Source organism: Cavia porcellus, unplaced genomic scaffold (assembly GCF_034190915.1).
Source record: "Cavia porcellus strain 051 isolate PalLab524CR breed Dunkin Hartley unplaced genomic scaffold, mCavPor4.1 scaffold_1, whole genome shotgun sequence".
Classification (NCBI taxonomy): Eukaryota; Metazoa; Chordata; class Mammalia; order Rodentia; family Caviidae; genus Cavia; species Cavia porcellus.
In genome coordinates this window covers 32501967-32520461 of record NW_026947484.1, presented here as the reverse complement: position 1 = coordinate 32520461, position 18495 = coordinate 32501967, and the positions used below count along the sequence as shown (strand labels likewise).

At 35.1% G+C, this 18495-nt stretch overlaps 1 long non-coding RNA gene across 3 annotated transcripts in view; it reads right to left on the bottom strand.

The window, feature by feature from the left end:
• LOC111757380 (uncharacterized) overlaps positions 1–18495 on the bottom strand; it is a 153161-nt gene that overhangs the window by 117486 nt on the left and 17180 nt on the right. For all 3 annotated transcript variants that reach the window (XR_010046725.1, XR_002791743.2, XR_010046723.1), the window contains exon 2: positions 11554–11636. This is a non-coding gene — a long non-coding RNA (uncharacterized LOC111757380). The remainder of the gene's footprint in view (positions 1–11553; positions 11637–18495) is intronic.

The window sequence follows — 18495 nt, the reverse complement described above, 5'->3', positions numbered from 1 at the left end:
GGACCAGTCCCAGTGAGCATGTCTGGTTCCAGCCTTTCATCCACATTTTTCCTTCCTTCCTTTCCTTATTTCTTTCCTCAGTTTCTTCCTGGGTCATGAGAATCCCTCTCTTTTCATCTGGTCTTCTCCATTTTGCTAAATTCTAGTGTTTGAGTTCTTTTTCTCACAAAGGCTCTCTACCCTGCTGCCATCTTCAGAACCTAACCCCATCTATTCCAATTTTCTGTAAGTTTTTTTTTTATCATGAGTAAGTATTGAACCTTAACAAAAGCTTTTTCTGCATCTATAGATATGATCATGTGATTCTTAACTTTGGCTCTATTGATATGATGGATTACATTTATTGATTTGATGAACCATCCCTGCATTTCTGGGATGAATTCTATTTGGTCATGGTGAATCTTCTTGACAATTTGCAGGATTCTGTTTGCCAATATTTTATTGAGCATTTTTGCACCTATGTTCATTAGAGAGATTGGCTTGTAGTTATCTTTTGGTGGGGGGCATCTTTCTCTGGTTTTGCTATTAAAGTAATATTTGCTTCCAGGAATGAGTTAGGGAGAATTTTTTCCCTTTCAATTTCATTGAAGAGTTTGAGGAGTGTTGGCATTAAATCCTCTTTGAGTTTCTTGTAGAATTCCTTAGTGAATGTATTTGGACCTGCGATTTCCTTTGTTGGTAGGATTTAAATACATTTTCAATCTCATTAATTGAAATTGAGTTATTCAGAGAGGAAAGAAGAGGTGGTAAAGGAGGAGGAGGTGAAGAAGGTGGACGAGGAGGAGGAGGAGGCAGAGGAGGAGGCGGCTTGGGCGTGCGCATGCCGAAGTCTGCTCACCTGCAGGCCACCTCCTGACATGCGGGAGAGAGCTGCTGTGAACTGAGAGAAGCGAGGCACCTGGCAGCCATCCCCTCATCCCCACTTCCCTGCACTCTCATCGCTCTCAGCCTCGGCCTCTGACATGTCTTTGAGACTCAGCATAAATGTTAAACATTTAAGATATGTTCCATCTTCTGGAAGAATATGGCGGATAGATAGCAGCAGCTATGGAGGCTCTCTGAGATACCCCACTTAAAATCAAGGAATGGTGTGGTACGAGGAGTCCTAAGCAAGGGGAGATACACCCTGCCAATCAGGAATGAATTAAGCTAAGAGAAACCAATTGGAAATCCAATCCCAGTGCTATAACAGGAACAGATAAAATCTCAGCACGGAAGCTAGAACCTGCGCCACTGGAAGCCGTGATTTGAATTTCCTGCTGCTGCTGCTGCGTCCAAATCTCCTGGGCAGGGAGAGAGTCGCGCGAAAACTCTGAGAGCAGGAATCTGCGAACGGAGTTGAGAGCAGGAACAACAGGGAGCCCTACATTGACTTTCGGTGAGTGAGCAGACGGGGACCCTTTCATAGAGTAGGAGGCTCCAGCAAAGGACATACTGGAACCTGACAGACTTGCCGGAACAGGACATCACAGTGACATTAGTTGCCTATTCCCCTCTCAAGCAGGATTGTGTGGAGTGCCTGGCCTGCGTGACGCCACTGACTAAGACCCAGTAGGCCAGCCCAAACCAGGTCCCAGCGCCTGGAGGTGCACCCTAGCAGTGAAGCCTTCGGTAGGTTAGCCTGGAGGGGTGGGCCCAGCATAGGCTTCCCAGGTCTGTGTCTCCCTACTACACTACAGTGGGTGGGAACACCTAGCCGGTGCAATTCAAACAAACCATAACCAAAAAAGAGAAAAAAGTTGGGCCTCCTACATTCGCTTGTATGGAAGGAACAAAAAGTATGGGAAGAGGAAGCAACAAGAAAGGGTCCTCAGTCCCCAATCCTGGGAAATCACTGATCCAGGAAAGTGAAACGTAAAGGAAGACAGAAAACATGCAACATCAGACATGGCACCAATAGACATAAAACAATATCTCCAGAGCCTCATAGACAAGTTTAAAAATGAAGTATTTAATGAAATAAAGCAAGAGATAAGTAGAATAGTTAGAGGAATGCTAAGTACCGCCCAAGAAAAAACAGATGGAATGGAAGAACAGAAAAAAAGGGGAGAATTGTTTGATGGAGAAAATAGAGAAAACATACAATATGTGAAGCAGGTTCAAAGAGATTACTAGGAAACTAAAAACTCTATCTAAAGCTGGCATAACAGCTTGAAAGAAACTAAGGACAGATTATCTGAATTGGAGGGCAGATTTGTAATTTGGGAGCATGAAATGAAAAACATCTTAAAATAACAAGAAAACAACAGCAATAATACAAAGGCTAGAAGACAATAAGAGGATCTATAACTTAAGAATTAAGAACATAAAAGAAGAAGTAGGGACACAAACAAATGGACTACAAAAGCTGTTCACAGAAATAATCCAAGAGGATTTCCCTAATTTAGCAAAAGGTAAAGATACTCAGATGTATGAGGCATACAGGACCCCAGCCACCTACAACCCAAACAGAGCTACACCCAGGCATATAATAATCAAAATTCCAGGAATCCAATATAAGAACAGAATACTAAAAGCTGTCAGAGACAAGAAACAGATCACTTACAAGGGAACACCCATCAGAATTACAGCAGACTTCTCGGCACAAACCATCAAATCATGAAGAGCATGGGGGGGGGGAACAATTCAAGCTTTGAAAGATAACAACCTCCAGCCAAGATTGATATATCCTGCACAACTATCCCTAGAAATTGATGGAAAAACAAGGTGCTTCCAGGATAAAGAGGAATTAGGGGAATTTGCAACCACCAATTCAACTCTACAAAGAATACTGCAGGATATTCTAAAAAAGGAAAATACCAAGACTTCAGAAACAGTGGCAGAGAGGCCACAATGAATGGAGCAGAAAGCGAAATAAAGAAGACAAACTGACAACAAACGACAGAAAAAGAGCTCAACAGAAATGAGGCTGAGAAGATTGGATGGTAGGAACAGCTATTTTGGAGAAAACAAGACATCATAATAGCTAATGCTGATTTAGTATCATCTTGCTTTGAAGTCCCATCAAGCTTTTATTCTTCTGTCTCTATCGGTCTTAACAGGTTGTAGCTTATTGGATTTATTATATATAATATAAACAAAAACTTTTATAGACAAAGAGATTATACAGAAATCATTGTTCATTTTCTGATAGTTGGCTCTAAATACCCTGTAATACTGTCATTCTCTTGAATGGTTTTACATCGTCTCTACAGTATATGTAGTTATTCTCAGAGTTCAAGGAAAGAGACACGATGGTAACTACTTTTATGTCAGGATATCTTGTGGTGAAACACTGTTTTGCTTAAATGTTTATGCTTTGACCTGCGCTGTTTTGTTGTTATGCCCTCTTTTATCTAAATCTCCTTTTTTAAATTATTTACTTTTTTATTATCTTTTTAATTAAGGGAAAAATTAAAGAATAGGATACATTATAGCAACCTACTTTGATTTCCTATTAACTTGATTTGAAACCTTGTATAGCCCTCACCATCTTGCTTTGACTGATTTTCCTCTATTCTGCTTTGCTTGATAGTACCAAGTTCGAAAGTATAGGCAAAGCTGTGAAGTCAATAAGATTCATTATGATGCCCATTCCAGTTGACTATTATCTTCTTTTAAAGTCCTGTAATGTCTCCAATGTTTTGGTTTTATTCTTTACTGTTCTGTTCAATTTTATTATAACTGATGATATAGGCAATTCTTTTTAAGATAGCAAGAGGCAGTATGGTAACCATTGTTGATCACCTGGTATTTTGTTTTTACATTATCTATTATCTCCATCCTTTTGATTTGACTGACTCTGTTCTGTTATGTCACATTTGGTTTTACTCTCTTCAAAAAAAAGTACTAAGAACTGTGGGAGTAATAAAACCCAAAAGGTGTAATTGTCATTGTACAAAAGAAAGGAAAAGAAAGAGTTCTAAAGAATATAACTGCACATATATTTAAGTGTATAAGATAGATAACCATATTACTGAGTTTTGTTGGATCATTGAACAGAACTGTTTCCAGTCTCACTGTTTGAAAGTCCACTTTATATGCTTTAATTTTGTAACTTGAACAATTATTTCTAAGATAACAATATGTAATCTATTAACTAGTGATTTCCTACGGTTTTTTCAAAATTCTGTATAACGTGTACCCTTTTTCTGGTTTTTTTTTTTTTTCTTTTTCTCCTTAAATAAAAAAAAAAAAAAGAAATTGGGTTATTCAGCAATTTTACATCTTCCTGACCCAGCTTTGGTAATTCATATGTTTCTAGGAATCTGTCCATTTCTTCTGTGTTATCAAGCCTGTGAGAGTAGAGATTTTCAAAATAGGTAATGACGATCTTCCATGTTTTCACAGGGTCTATAGTGACTTCACCCTTTTCATTTCTTATTGCATGAATTTGAGTTTTTCTTTCGTTTTTTAATAACATTGTCTAGAGGCTTATCAATTTTATTTATTCTTTCAAACAACCCACTTTTTGATTCACTGATTCTTTGGATTGTTTTCGTAGTCTCTATTGCATTGATATCTGCTTTGACCTTTATATTTTCCTCCCTTCTTTTGGCTTTGGGCTTGACTTGCTCTTCTTTTTCTAGATGTTTGAGGTGTAGCACCAGGTTGTTTATTTGTGTTCATTCTGTTTTCCTGATGTGAGAATTCAGTGCAATAAGTTTTCCTCTGAGTACTGCTTTCATTGCATCCCATAAGTTCCCATAAGACATATTTGTAGTTTCATTTGCTTGCAGATATTGTTTAATTTCTTCTGTGACCCACTGATTGCTCAGGAGTGTATTATTCAAATGTGTTTGTGGGTTTTTTGCAGTTTCTTTTATCATTAATTTCTAGTTTCATGATGTTATGATCCAATAACATACATGGGATAATTTCAATTCTTTTGCATTTACTTAAGCATGTTCTGTGAGCTAGTATATGGTCTATTTTAGAGAACATTCCATGTGCTGCTGAGAAGAATGTATATTCTGATATTGTTGGGTGGAACACTCTATTCATCCACCAGATCCATTTGTTCACGGTGTGACACAGTTCTTTCTTTGCTAATTTTCTGTCTAATTGATCAGTCACTTTGTGTCAATGAGGTGTTAAGGTCTCCCGTTACAATTGTGTTATTGCTTATTTGATTTTTCATTTCTGTTAATATTTGTTTTGTATAGCTGGTTACTCTCAAATTTGGTGCACATATATTTAAAATTGTTATCTCTTCCTCATGACGTTTTCCCCTAACTAGTATATAGTGACCTTCTTTATCTCTTTGGATCATTCCTGGTTTGAAGTTCACAATTGTCTGCAAACAGAATAGCTTTTGGCGGGGAACCTGTTGTTTGAAGTTTTGTTTTCTACCCTTTTACTTTCAGTCTATGAATTTCCTTTTGGGTTAGATGGGTTTCTTGCATACAGCATATGGTTGGATGTTGTTTCTTAATCCATTCTGCCAGTCTGTTTCTTTTAACTGGTGAATTTAGGCCACTTACATTAATGATTATAACTGAAACATATTGGTTTACTTTTGACATGTTATCTTTCTGCTGTTGATTCTTTACCTTTCCACTCTGTTTAATTGTTTGCCTTGCTTTTTTGTTTTTTTCCTATGTCTGTCTAGAGTGTCTTTCAGTATTCTTTGCAGGGTTGGTTTGGTGGTCATGAAGTTCTTCAGCTGTTCTTTGTTGTGGAAGTATCTTATTTCCCCATTCAATTTGAAGGACAGTTTTGCAGGGTACATTAGTGTGGGTTTGAAGTCATTTTCCTTCAGGATCTGAAATAGTTCACTCCATGCTCTTCTTGACTTCATTATTTGTGTTGAGAAGTCTGCTGTGATTCTGTTAGGCTTTCCTTTATAGGTGATCTGTCTCTTCTCTCTAGCAGCTTTTAATATTCTGTTCTTATGTTGGATTTCTGGGATATTGATTATTATATGTTTGGTTGTAGTTTTATTTTGGTTATGGTATATTGGGAGTTCTATATGCTTACTGATCTGTATGTCAGTTTCTATTAATCATGTTTGGGAAATTCTCAGCTATTACTTCTGTAAATAGCCTCTTGATGTTGTCACCTTCTTTTTTGTTTATACCTCTCAATCTTATGTTGTTTTTCTTTACATCATCTTGCAATTGTTGAATTGTTATTTCCTGTGTCCTTGTTATTTTTAAAAGATCTTTCCATTCCTCATCACTAGCTGTAATCTTGTCTTCAAGGTCTGAAATTCTATTTTCCCTTTTGTTGAGGTGGTTTTGCCAACTTTCATTACAATTTTTGGTTTCCTGTATATCTCTTTGAATCTGTTTCACGCATTCTGTTTGTTTCTTGTATTGTTCATTCAGGGTTTCCATCTTTTTACATTGTTCCTCTAATTTTTAAACTATGTCTTCTTTAGATGTGTTCAGCATTTCTTTCTTTACAGTTAGCATTTCTTCTTTACCTGGTAGACTATTTCTGATCTAAGTTCTTTTATAGCTTCCCAGAGTTGTTTCTTTATTCACTTGTTATCATTTTAGGAAATTCAGGTTTATGGCTTACATTTTCTTCTGTATCCATGTCTCCTAAGCTTGCTTGGGTTAGGCTGGAAGTTCGAGATTGCATTTTGCTCTTCCGTTTTGTCACTTTCCTATATTTTGGGGTTTTGAGCAATGTTCCAAAGCTTCCCTTGTGCACTGGGAATCACCTGTCCCACTTTTGGCTCCCACAGCAGACTGCAGGCAACTGCTTCTTAGAGGTCACTGGGCATTGCCCAGTTAGGCTAGCAAAGACCTCCCATGCATCCTCTGGTGATTTGGGACACTAGGCATGGTCTTACTGCCTGAGAGTGATGTTCCAAGGCTTCCCTGTGTGCTGGTATTCAACTTGTGTGTGGGAAGCTTCCAGGACTAAATTCAGGGCCCTACTAGCCACTTGCAGTTCACTGGGCATGGTCTGTAGTTAAGCCTGTGGGGGACCTCCCATGTGTCCTCTGGTGATTTGGGATGTAGGGCATGGTCTTACTGTCTGGGAGCTATATTCCAAGGCTTCCCTGTGTGCTGGGAGTCAACTCATGCATGTTCAGGTCTAGGGACTGAAATCAGGCCCCTGCTAGTCGGCTGGAGGTCACTGGACATGGTCTACCTTATTTTCTACCAAAGCAAAATATTACGTTTTGCAATCAATGAAAAACATAGAAATTAATGCCTTTTGTTCTTATTCTTGAGTCTTCTTATATTGCCTTGGGGAAGAATGAGGAAGGCTTGGATTAATTATTGTATGAAACATGGTAAGAATTGATGTACTCAAGGCCAATTGAAATTAGGTGGATTAAGTTGGAAGCAATTCAAGATTAATGACTATTTTTAAAATAAACATGTATTAAAAACAGTTAAATAATATATAAAATACTTAAATATACACCAGAACTCTTTAATTATTTAATATTTAAGTGAACAAGATTACACATAAGAGTATAAATAATGGTCCCACTACTGTGAATATTCACATAGTCCTGCCAGGAAATGCACATGTAGAGTTCAGTATACAGACTCTGTTTATACTGAAAACTATGTGGCTACAGAAGCCACTTGTTAACTAATCAATTTATAATTTCTAGTTAAATTTACATTATAATTTCTAGTTAAATTGAAGGGTCTTATCTATTTACAATTTAGTTTTGTAAACTAAACACTTGACTTTAAAGTCTATCAACAATCAAAATTTCACATCTAAGTAGAAAGAATAAATATACTTTCTTTATTTATGAAAAGTGTCTAAAAAATCTGTAGGTTTAATAAAAACTTTGCATTTTCATTACCAGGAATAAACAAATATAGCCATAGAGTTAGGGAAATATTTACCACATGAATATGCTTTACAGCTTGATTTATAGTAGTAATAAGTTGAAAAAGCATTACCTGCATAATAATAGAAGATTATCAAGTGTGGTATTGGGCTGGGGATTTAGCTCATTGGCTCAAGCATTTGCATGGTAAGTGTGAGGTCCTGAGTTTGATCCCCGGTACCAAAATAAATAAATAAAATAAAATGTGGTATAAAAAACTATGGTGTATCCATGCATTACAGTATTACATAATAACTGAAAACAATATTGAGCAAGGACAGTTTTTTAGAAGTAAAGACGTTCTTAACAGAAATCCTAATTCAAAAGATAGTTATAAAATAGTATAATCCCATTTAAAATATACATACATACATACTTTATATGCAGTGACAGTTAAAGAATAAATTTGATATACCTGAGCCTAGACAGTAGAAATATAGATTCTTTTCTTTTTGTACATGTCCCCTAAATTTTTTCATTAAAAATATTAAATTTATGTGAGAAAAAAATATTCACAGTTGAGGCTTTAGGTATTTAAAGAGAGAGCTATTTAACTGAGAGGTATTTAACTGAGAGAGCTTATAAGGAAAAATTTCCATTTGTTGATTATCTGTGTTCCTTTGTTGTGATTTCTATGTGACTTTTTGCAATGTTTTATAATTTTATCCTGAGTTTTATCAAAATCTATTAACATTAATCTATTCGATTATTAATCTATTAGATCTAACAAAAATCCTTCATAAAAGCGAGCAAAAATAATACTTCTGAAACTAGGTAGTCAACACTTTGAAAACAGGCACTATGCCCTCTTGTCATCTTAGATTTCACTTCTGGGCTTAATAGTGCTTTGTGCTTACCAGTGCTCAGTCATTGAATCAAAGTTGAATGAATGTTGAAGTCCACCATGTCAGAGCTAATTTCTGAAAGCACTCTATATGGTCTGCTATGAGATGTACATAAATTGTAATCTGCCAAGATATTAATTCTGGGGATTGAAAGGACAAACTGTGTTTGTGTTGCTATGAACTATATTTAAAAAGAAAAAACACAAGGTGAACAAAAATCCATAGTTGATCCAGAGTGGAATATGTATAAAGAATTCCTTTGTTGCATTTTAGTTGCAAGTTTGTAAAATGACTTTTAGTAGGTCTTCTTTTTTTTTAATCTGCTATGACCCAATGTGACTACAATAGATTACATAAATGGTAACTGTCTTGGAAGAATGGAGAAGTGCAGGATAATCATGATTTTAAAGTGGCATCCTTTTTGTCTTGCCCATTGTTCAGTATCGTTTCAATCCCTGAAATATTTTCTAAGTTAAATTTATTTTTTAATGAGACAGCAGTCCTTATCTTCAGACATACTTTTGCACTGGCTATCATTTCAGTAACTGAATCATCCACACAAGTTCAAGGAATGCCCTGTGAATATAGCAAGTCCTTATCCCAGTCAGGCATATTTTGTTCACCTAGTTTACTGCTTTACCATCTGCCCTTCACTTCTGGAGGACTTTCAATAAAGCAGGAACCAGAGTAAATGCAGATACCCTACTGCTATCTATTTAACTTTCATTAAGTGAGTTGGTGCAGTGCTCAGGCTCCTTCTCAAAACCAGCCCATCATCTAAGAGTATTTACATAAGACTCTTTGCATTATATTCCAACCTCTGCAACACTAGTATTAACTACTGACATCTGCCAAGTCTGACTGGTAAGTGCTTTACAGTATCAATTCATCCCAAGCAAAAAGCATTTCTGAGTGCAGCAGTGCTCTTGTTAATGCCAATAAGAAGTATCGAGGCTCATATGACACCTAGCAGAAATTAGTACCCACATTCAAAGAAAAGTCTTTGTTATTTCTCAGAGTATTATGTGGACTTTATTGAGATGACTGCATCTGACACCTGCTGTAATATAAAATGCAGCTATAATTAGCCAACTGATGCTCACTGCAGTTTAGGTCGAATCCCTTCTGTGGGAATTATGCTTTAAAATATTCAGAACTCCAAGTGGCTCTCATTACATTTAATTTTAACTTAGAATTAGGTGGTCTAGAAAAAAATTTAGGATTGTAATAGCCCCCTGCTGAATGCCACACAGCAACGTGAAAACCCATAGGGTTTTTTTTCCCCCTCTAAAAAAAAAAAAATGAGAACAGCAGACTACACTACAGCCTTCAATTGAAGTCTGGCTTTGCTTAATTGTACTTTTTGCACTCATCAGTCTCTCCTCTTCAGAGCAAGCTACAAAAATTGCCTGAATAGCCAAAGAAAAGTTTCCCACAGTCACTGGCCACAGAAAAACACCATTGTCCTTCCTCACAGTTTGATGGACAACATTTCTATAAATGGGTAGCCAGGCTGTCAATGGTACCCTTGCTGAAAAGGCAAAAGAAGAGAACAGATTCTGCCAATATCTGACAAAGCATGTTAACACATAATCAGGCATTCACTAGTCAGGCAGCTGCCCCTGGGACCTTCATCACACAGGTGCCTTTAAGCCATTTCCTATTCACAGATAAAGGAAACAAGCAGGAGATACCTGGGAAAGGAGCAGTCTATTATGGCTTGCCAAATGTCCATCTCCCCGGCTGTGTGTGGAAAATGGGAAAAAGGAAACTATAGTTTCCACTAAGAAACCGTAAGCCAGAAAACCACAAAACCCATAAATTAAACTGTGAATCTTGTTTCTTTTCCATTCCTCTTTTTCCCCCCAGAGAATGAATTTGTTATTTATATGGTACAGCTTCAGTTCTGAATAATAGCAACATCATATTTTCCTCAGTGTTTTGATCAACGGATTTGCCCAAAGGCCTGTTCATACCCTAAAGCCGAAACAAACACTTACCTAATCCAAAGGAGTCACAAAGATATTATTTTGTCACTTTATGACATTTTTCATACATATATATGTGCATGCATGCACCCTCCATTTTAAAATTTGTGATTAGTAATACCAAGTCATGATGGAGTAGTAAAACAGAAACCATGGGCCAACTTTTGAGAAACCATCAAAAGATATTTCAGGGAAATTATTATTACTTTCCACTTCTTTCTCAGTGTTCTAAGAACATTTTTTTTCCACACTATGGACACCTACAACCCAGGGAAGTGTAAGACATAATCCATTAATCATCCCATTATCTTACATATCAATACTGTACACACACACACACACACACACACAGACAATATTAAAATGTGTCCTAATAATGCCGGTTCTTAAGACATTTTCAAATTCAAATTTAACGATTACTCTCTTAAGGTTAAATTTCCATTTTTGTTTCTTCATTTTCATTTTACTTATTAGCATACTGTCAGATCTCTATTTGAGGGTTAAAGATGATATGAAGAAAGAAACAAAAATGCAATTTTGGGAAAGGTTGAAGTTCTCAAGGACCTTAGATTGGCTAAAATTATCCTTGGAATACAAGGTAAAGATCAACACACTCTCCGAGTGTGGTGGCACATGCCTGTAATCCCAGCACTTGGCAAGTTGAGGCAAGAGGAATGTTGTCAATTTAAGGCCTGGTAGGGTTACAAAGTGAGTTCAAGGCCAGCCTGAACTGTGCAGTGAAACCCTGTCTCAAAAAGACCAAAAGAAAATCAATGCGTTCAAAATCATAACCTTCAGTCTAAAAGGCAAGATGTTATTAAAGCTACTGGTGAACAACAAAATCAACAGTAACCTAAACCAATGTCATGAGTTAATATCCTGCTGTTTAACTAACTTTGTAAATACACAATAGTTATTGTGTACAGCATACTCATCTGTGAAGCAAGAATGCCATCTTCACCACAGACAGTTGAGAAGTAGTCCTTGTGGAAACTTTCTGCTCTGAGCGAACATCTGTTAAGTTTAATAAAACCAATAAAGGATCATGAACATTTTGGAAATAGAACACTATATTCTCTGTCTTAAATACTCTTTTCTTTTTTTCCTTTAGTTATTTCTTTAGTAAAGTAAAAATGGAATTATTAAACTGATCTTATAAATAAATAGATAATAAACTAGGATTTAATAATTTTATAATGCTTATAAATAGAAAAACAATAAGAACCTTTTCTTAAATTTGATTGAATACTTAGTAGTTACCTACAGATAAACATTGCCATCACTGCTTTGTGTGCTTATTATATGCTAAATATTCTACAAATGTTTACCATTTAATCCTCATAATAACTCTCTGAGGTAGATACAATTACAAAAATTTTACAAGTAGGAAACAGGGATTCTTGAACATAGAATGGTTGATTTAATGTTGAGATTAATGAGTTTTCACATTTAGTCCTTGAAGAAAGGTATCATTCATTGATATTATTCTAGTCTTACAACTAGAAAGGAAAGAAATCACCAAATCTGATTTGAATGGTGAATGAGTTAGAAGGGTGGCCAGTCTTTTATAGGAGGCTGTAGAAATGTTTGATCAGTGCACTAAATATTTCTAGCCTTTCTTCTTCTATACAATGTGGAGATTATCCTTCTTCATCTCATTTGAAGTTAGCATACCCATGCAATTTAAATTAGCCAACAATGTAATCAGAAATGACAAGTATCCTCTTTCAGGAAAAGCTTTAATAGTTTAGGTGTTATTTGCCATTTTACCATAACTGCAAACGAATGAAGGTAGAGCCATTTTCTCAGTTAGAGTCCTTAAATGGGGAAAATGTAAAGCAAGTCTTCAACCATGATGGACATGGAGCAAGATAAAGAACAGATTCGTCTTGTTTTAAGCTGTTGAGGTTTATTATGGTAGCAAAACAAATTCTATCCTGCTTGATATAGTCACTAACTAGTGTTAAGATGGGATTCAGTGTGCCAGGATATGAGAGAACTGAAAACAGAAATGACTGGCTAAATTGAAGCATTTTTAAATATGATGCAGAAGTAGATTAATAGGCATTTTGTTTCCTAGACTGATACACTAATAATAAGATTTAATAGATCCTTTAAACATCTTCCTGAGTTGTTCACAATTTCTTCCCCCCTCGCCCCTGCCTCTTAGCATTCATTGTTTCTTCAAACATTACATACTATTATTATTATTATTATTATTATTATTAATTTTAAAATGGTGTTGCTGTGTAGCTCAAGGCAGCCTTGAACTCTTGATCCCACTGTCCCAGACTTCTGAATACTAGAATTGCAGGTGTCTACACAACATGGCTGTCTACACACTACTTTAAAATTTTATACTGATCACAGACTTCACTAAAATCTTCACCATCCAGAAGTTTATTAATGTATTTGTATAACTTCCACACATCATGTTGCAGACTGAATATTAAAATATAAAATGTATCCTTGTAGGTAGTTGCAATTTATATGTATATTTTGCTGTTGATACATCCAGAGGCAAGGTGAGAAATCATAAATCTGGCTTTATAAATTTATTGATAAAGTTTCTTTTACTATATACTTGGTTTTCTTGTGGTTGCTTCAAAAACATGTATCTAAGGTTTCAAATAAGAAATACAATAATTTACTGTGTATTCCAACTGTTTTAATTTTATTCTTTTTTATATGTCAGGGATACATTCCCCTATGACTACATTCTTCACTGGGTAAGTACTATATATGTAGTTATGAATAATGAATTGATTAAAAACAAAATGAAAGAATGATACAACTTTTTTATGTCTCACACTTGAGAACTCATTGCAATATTTCCTGCTTCATATTAAGTTTGAGAGCTTTTCAGAAGTATTCTCACAATTCCAGTCTTTTGGAAGGAATAATGATTCAATTAGAGTTTTTAAAAATCATGATTACTTTATGATAATGATTTTACATGGCTGAGATGTTGCACTTATAGTGCACTTAGATGCAACATTTCTGTTTAGCAAATTCCAAGAACTATCCATGACTTGATATTATACCTGATTTTTACAAACTTGTTATCCAAGAACCCCTTCATTCTTAGTTTAAATGGGAAAATTATTTAAGAGAAAACAGTTTTACTAGTTCCAACTGAAAAACATGGCAAAATGAACAATATCAGAACTATCAGGAACCGAGCTAGAAATACTCATTTGTAAGCTTAAGTAATCTGCCTTCAAATTGAAATTGGTCTTGAAATTGGTTAGAAAACTAGTCATTCAGAGATCCTTTGTAATTTCCTTGAAGTTTCATTTGAGAAATTGCGTCTTTAGTAACATATATGACATTAAGAAATTAATTTCCTCCCACAGTAGAAGGAGAAAATGGAAGCAAAGCCACCATTGCCATTTCTAATGTTTTGCTAAAAGTGAGCCTATACAAATTTTTGTTGTCTTCATCGATTTACATGATCAGACATAGCAAAAGCACTTAAAATTATTTATTAAAGTTACTACAAAATAGCAAATACTCTATATTTACTTTTATATATTTTATTTTATAATAGTAAAAATTATTAAAGTTACTACAAAATAGCAAATACTCTATATATTTTATTTTACAATAGTAAAAATTATTTAAAGTTACTGTAAAATTGTTATATTGTAAAAAGATAATTTAAATCATTTTTCCCTCTTGCCATACCCAGTTAGGTATTTAATTTATCAGTACCCATTCAATTAATATTTACGGAGCCCTGGTTCTGTTAGGAAATAAAACCCAGGGCATCTTGTGGAAATAAAAGGTAAATTAAGGCATTTTACCTATAGGAGTAATGAGATCTTTCAAGAAATTCCCAGTTATAGGCACCAAAGAAAGCATGGTGAGAAAGGTGAATCTCAAAGTGCATTTTAAAAAATAGGCAAAATTTCAGCTCATGTAAATTACACTAATAAAATAGGTTAAAATGCAGGAGAACTACAGAAGTGATAAAAATATGGTTAAAGTTAAATCTTTTGTTTAAAAAATATTTATTAGGGGCTGGAGGTTTAGCTCAGTGGTGTAAGCACCTAAAGGGCAAGCATGAGTCTGTTGAGTTCAATCCCAAGTACCAAATAAATAAATAAATAAAAGTATTACAATAAGAGGCATGCTCCTATCAGTCCCCTTAAAAATTCCTCCCCCTTGCTTCAAACACACTTATCCTATTATTCTTGACATTTTATGAAGCAATACTGAAAGTTTTTCTTTCATGACTTCATGACATGAAATATATGCTATTGGTGCATGCCATCCAGTGTAAATGCAGGCTGGTGAAAACATTTTAGTGTGTTCTCATTCACCTTATTCGCTGGATCTAGCACCATGTGATTCTTGCTCCTCCTCAAAGTCAAAATGACCATGAAAGGTATAAAAGGTGCATCAGGGCTTACTAAAGGAACAGATTTTAAAAATACATGCACACACACACACACACACACACATTTTAATTATAAAAGATTTTTTAGGTAGCTTTACAGTGAGGGATGCAGGAATCCAAAACAACTGTGAGATGGAAAGTCAGAGGATTCAGACAAAGATCAGTGGCCTGGAGATCACTGTAGAGTTCAGTGCAAGTCCATGTTGCAAAGATGATGGAATAAGTATATTCAAAGTGAAGGGGAGTATTTGAAGGAAGATTAATGGTAATGTGTCTTTTATTATAATAACTTTTTAAATTTTAAAACATTCTATTTTTTATCATACCTGATATATGAGCACCCAAGAAATGACTTGTACTACAGCAGTTGTAGACCAGTCATGTGAAACTGAAGTACATACATATGATGTTTGTAGTCAGCAGGGTCTGGGAGAATTTTAGCTTTTTTTGGTGATGCTAATGGGTTTTATGGGATGCATACAGTATAATTAGGTATAGCAAAGATGTCCTTGTTTGAGAGACATCAACCAAATTCAGAGGAAGAAGAAGGAATTAAGAGAAGTTAATAAGAATATGAAGCATGAAGTCTTGAAAATAAAAAATAAACTCTCTTTCCTGCAGTAGAAACTATCCTACTTTCCCAAGAAAGAACACCTGAGATGGTTACAATAGCTATCGTGCACTTACTTTCCCTCTTGTCTACTTGAAGCATCTCATCCTCTAGACTATCTTTTCACTAATGCATACCTTTTACTTTTCAGTCTGGGGAACTGAATTCAGGACCTTGCACACCTAAACACCGTACATTAATGTTTAACATTTATTGAGTACCTACTATGTGTGAGGAACCACGGTGGGTGTAATGATCAATCCACCCTAAACTTGTGACACACCATTGCCTAGTACAGTGCCTGTCTCATGAATGATAATCAAAAAAGTTTACTGCTCTGTCATAGAGATAAGGAGAAATGAGAAAGCACAGACTAGTTATCTGTGAGTTTCTCAGCAAGGCAAGACAGTTATTATCTAGTGAGAATAGAAAAGGCAAGTAGAGAATTAGATGTGTGAACAGAGACAGATCTGAAGCACCTGCTAAAGGAAGTGTGCTAGGGAATAAATGGGAGATCGATATCAAGATTGTCAAGCAGCAGTGAGAACCCAGATGGAGTAGGATAGACTGATTTTGTAGTAGGGCAGGGATGAAGTCAGTGGTATGAATTTCTCCAAGAATACTATTTTAAAGAAATTCACTGAAGCACAGAAAAAGAATAAGGAAAACAGATAGGTTTAAGGTGGTTATTGAAAGTGAGATTTGACTTGGAGAAAAGATAGGGGTTTCACAAATACAGTGGAACTTCACATTTTGCTATACGCAAGTGGCCTTTTCTCCAAATAACTCAGTGTTATATGATATTTGCTTCATATTATTAATCAGTAAAATATGAATTATTCTAAACTATTCTATTCTAAAATCACTCTAGCATGACTTCTGAAATAGTAATACCTTTAGTAAACCTGTATTGAACCACTTTATTTGTATCATAATGTCCACAAAAGTGTCTTCTATAATTTAACTCCTAAAATTTTCATAAAATTACACAATTGTCAAATGCTAGATATCAGAAAATTAATATTTAAGCTGTAATATTTACTTTCTATCATTAGATTGTGGAAATTTCATGCTACAGACTACACAAATTCTCTCTTGAATAAATGAGACACTTTTAGAGGACATTAAATGAGCATTAAATTAAAAAACAGACTCCACTGATTTAGTTATCATTTTGTTTATCCTACTTGTCATCTAGCCAGAAGTTACGTATTCCAATGTGTGTTTATGCGGCCTGATAATGAGACTTTACAGCTAAATGACATTATCTTATTTTAAAAGGATATGATTGAACTTAGCAAATTCTAAAATTCTTTTGTGGCTGCATTTGTATCTTTTGTTTTAAACAGTTATGATACTTGCATTTTCTCCACTTGAGATGGACTTCTAGTTTTAGATGGAAAGTAGCTGACTTACTCCTTGTTCTCATTTCCTCTGTTTTAGGAAGCCAAGAATAAGTCTGTATATACTTCTTGGGAAAATAACATTTAAGAAGGTAAGAATTTAAAAGCACTTCAGACAGATGAACTATTTTTTTCTTTGGTAACTGCCATGGTTTGGGTAGTGTTTGTACATACCTTAGGTCCATCCTAATTGGAACCTATACCACCCCCAGGATGGAGCTAGTCACCTTAAGAGGTAGGGCTTAGTGAAAGAGGTTCAGGTCACTGAAGATGTTATCTTGGAGAGAATATGGGGCCCAGCTTCTCTTTCACTTTTACTTATTGTTTGGTTATCATGTAATCTTTTATGCATATATACATCTCTGCCACAACGTGACATGTCAAGAGAGAGGCCTCACTGGGATTGAGCTGATGCCAGTACCATGCCTGTGAACATCCAGAGCTGTGAGTTAAATAAACCTTTTCCATATGTATCCTTTGTCAGGTATTTTCTTACGGTGATAAAAAAAAAAAAAAAAAACACTAATCCAGGAAACTTAAAATTTCAAGGACAAGACTGAACTATCCAGATACTCTAATGTGATAGACTCTTCAAACCAAGGGCGGATCTGTATCTGACTTTTAACAGCTGAATTTTCATCACTTATCAAGGCATCAGACTTATAATTGATGCTGAGGAGGAAGGACACTAGATAAGTCAAGAGAGATAGCTTCAGTTCTAAAGAACAACACCGTCTGAGGCAGTAAGTTGAAAGGGTCAGGCACTGAACTAAACATCTATCTGCAATTTAACAACTCTCTTAATAATACTACATGTTACTAAACACCAAGGAACTTTTTGAACTACTCACATTAAAAAAAATTTAGAAAATTGCATTCAAATTATAGGTAATTTACATATGAAATCACTTGCAGTTAATGTGTTGCTTAATAGGCATACATTTGTTCATGTAAATTTTGGTATAGTATTTTCTTGGCTTATCATTTAACAAACTGATCGGATAGAGAAAGTTGCTATAAAACTATTTTTAAATTTAAATTTTCTGTTTTTCTTTACCTTTTTCTTTTTCATTTTTCATTTCTCTCTTTTGAGGGAGATGTTGGTGTTCCCTGGGTTTAAACATAAGATATAACACCAGTTTAAAAGGTTTGTTTATTACCATCATTGCACAGTTCAAAACAATAACAAAACAGATAACACAGTTTATTTGCTTCATGGAGATTTTCCAAGTGTTTTGGAAACCCATTTGTACTGACAAAAATAAATTACATAAAATGGATTAAAAGCTCTCCATGTGACAGTTCAAAAGATGAATTCTTCAGGTATTGATAATAGCAATAATTTACCTTACTATCTTACGTTTATTGTTTAAGCATACTTTTATATACTCCATGTCAATGGATTTGAGCAACTTGTAAGTTAAGCAATTTGTACTAAACCATTGATTATTTTCCTAT